This window comes from Seriola lalandi, unplaced genomic scaffold (assembly GCF_002814215.2).
Source record: "Seriola lalandi dorsalis isolate HSWRI2012SDOR001 ecotype SW California unplaced genomic scaffold, Sedor1 jcf7180001963419, whole genome shotgun sequence".
In the NCBI taxonomy this organism is placed as follows: Eukaryota; Metazoa; Chordata; class Actinopteri; order Carangiformes; family Carangidae; genus Seriola; species Seriola lalandi.
In genome coordinates, this window is record NW_019434087.1 from 1 (window position 1) to 2,849 (window position 2,849).

The 2,849-nt window shown below is 42.1% G+C and overlaps 1 long non-coding RNA gene across 1 annotated transcript; it reads right to left on the minus strand.

Moving 5' to 3' along the window:
• Window positions 1-1,044: 1,044 nt before the first annotated feature.
• LOC111647049 (uncharacterized) lies at window positions 1,045-1,920 on the minus strand. Its single transcript, XR_015436285.1, has 3 exons — window positions 1,761-1,920; window positions 1,265-1,396; window positions 1,045-1,165 (listed from the first exon to the last, which is right to left on the minus strand). It is a non-coding gene; the product is annotated as an uncharacterized LOC111647049 (long non-coding RNA).
• Between the last annotated feature and the right edge of the window lie 929 nt (window positions 1,921-2,849).

The following is a 2,849-nucleotide window of genomic DNA, read 5'->3' on the forward strand; positions in this document are numbered from 1 at the left end:
GTGTTGTCGAGATAAATTCACCATTTGATATCAGATGCCCCAATTACCCTGTGAGGGTAGCAAAGAATTGAATCAGTGCTTGTCTAATAAAGAGAGAGCAAACATACACACATTAGCACCTGCCTTAAAACTGCCTCAAATCACACTGTGGACAAACATGCCTGACAGGAAAGGAGATGGAGGACATCTCCTGCCTTCGTGAAAATGCATAAAAGGTCACCATATGGTGAGGAGTATGTGCAAAGACTGTTTGTCCTTGAAGCCCCTGGTCTGGATAAAACCTGACACTCTGCTACTAAGGCAACCCATGGAACTGACCTATTGCCTGATTAGAAAGTAGACAAAATAGAACACAAAGTCCTGCATGGTTGAAAAACACCTGCTTTCGGGAGACCTGATCCAAATGTTCCGTGTATTTACTTTTACTGGAAAAAATGAATATGTAATTAAGAATATCACTGAATATCCTATTAACAAGACAGATTCAGACTATTCTCCATTCTGAGCTGGGTCATTGTGTAAAACCAACATCAGTGCAGAGCTTGCTGGAGGTGAACAGTGGCTTGATGGTGGTGCCAAAGCCAACAACGTTGAGCATAGTGCAAGAAGGGAGACTCTTCAATGCCACCACCATGGCTTCCTGTGGAAACAAGAATGGATAGTCAGGGTGGAGCGAGATGAATCTACACGCCTAAATCTAAAAACTGAACTGTGGTTCATTTGTATGTTTTTGTCCTGACTGCAGCTCACCTTTACACGACGAATGTTAGTGCCACTCATGCTGCCACTGCGATCTACGAGGAACAGTAGCTCTCTGGTGGCTTTGTGCAGCTCCAGAGGTTCACACAGCAAATCAGGACAGAAGTTGAGCATCAAGACAGGGCTGCTCAGAATGTCCTTGTGGTACCGCTTCCTCACAAACTCCACCTGCAAGTGGGACACGTCAGCTGTTAGCACATTTTTATGCAGTTAACAGAATCGGAACAGATGTATATAAAGGAATGAGATATGAAAGGCAAATAAAGGTGGGAGCCACCAACCTTCCTCTCGGGTTCTGAATCTTTGCGGGTGCAGCGGATAAAATCACGACGGGAACAGATCAGCTCTTCATACTGGCTGAAGGAGAGCCTGCCTCTCTCTAAGATGACCAAGGGGTTGTGAGGCTCTGGATAAAGGTTGAGGATAAAGGTTTCACTGAAAAATAAACAGAGACTGAAACAAAGAGAAAGTACAAATATTGAAGGGAAGATTTGCCATTGCTCACCACTGAGGTGCAGAATGATCTCTATGTGTCTGTCATATGGATGCTCCTGCGCCAAGGTGATGTAGGTGGCAGATGCACTTTGAGCACTGGGGTCTGCATCTGCTCTCAGAGCATGAGTGGGGCTCTCTAGTCCTGCAAATTAGTTTAGGAATAAATAAAGAAAAGCAAATAAAGGTTTTCATATTAATTACATTTTTTATGTGTTTTTGATATGTAATGATAACTTTATAACTTTTTAAATTTAAGATGTATAAACACCAGTCTTCCATATTATGTAGTCATTTCAGTGTGCATTTTCCATTTCTACAGCACACACCAGTCCAGTGGAGGCGAAAGCTTCCTTCATCTATCTCCTTTGGGTTTTGGCCTGGATTCAGGCCCTCTCTGTACATCCATTAATTTTTATTTTGTAATGAGATTTGCCACTTTTCCAATACTTCACAATGACTGAGTCAAGAACCACGGAATCAAACGTATGTGAGAAGACAGGCAGTACCAGCCAGCAGGCAGGCCCCTCTGACAAGTAGCTGGAAATTGAGTTCATAAGGTGCCAGGCTGGCAGCTGGACTGGTGAAGATGGTGTGGGTACATTGCTGCTCAGAGTCCAGGACCCGGCCTTGTTTTCCTGAGGTGGCACCGAAACAGCTGGTTGCTCTGAGGAAGACAGCGATGTAGATTATTTAGATTATTCAGCAGATGGTCTGAATTACATCTAATTCATTGAAATGGAGAGTATCAGGCAAAATAGTGTTGCCACATTTAGTTGTGACATAAATACCCAGGTTCTTCTAACTTCCCTCCATTTTCACTCTTGCTTGAAGTCATCTGCCCAGTGACAACTGGAGTAAGTAATGAGGGGTAGACGATGTGGATTGCTCCATTTTCTAATGTAGGGAGTTCCAGTGTGGTGCTTATGATAATAGACACTATATCCATCGGGCCAATGACCCCTGTGCCCACAATGAAGGTGGTTCTTTCAAGGTCTTCATCCAGGATGAGATGCCCTAAAAATATACAGCAGTTACTTACATAATAAAAAAATTTAAACAGCCAGACAAGTTAATAAGCCTTTTTTTTTTTTTTAATCAAAATAATTAAAGGTTGCAAAATCTGGGTGCTGTCAGCTAAATTAGAGATATTTATTCCATGTACATGATACCACTGTTTCCAATAAAATACTATGCACTTCAAGTTGATGTATGTTTGTGCTCAGTGAATGTCGTTTCACCATTAGGCAGGCAGCCAAATCTATTTGCCTCCTTTGTATGTCCTTTCTATCCTCAGTGAGGCTAAAACAGGACCTAGGAGGGACTTACTGCAGCTATATTTGTGTTACAGCAGTAGACAACAGTTCAGCCAGTGGTTGAAATGATTTGTGGTTCTACTACACTGTATTACAATTTTTATCCTCAAGCAAAATACAGCAAGTCTCTGTAGCTTTGATTGTCTGAGCTGAAAGCTAAGTTTAATCTTTGTTATGGGCATTTCAAGCATTTAGAGGACAGTGCATTTACTCTTCAGATATTCTGCATTGGGTCTGGTTAAGCTCAAGTGTTTGGAGAACAGAGAACCAATGACTACTGTC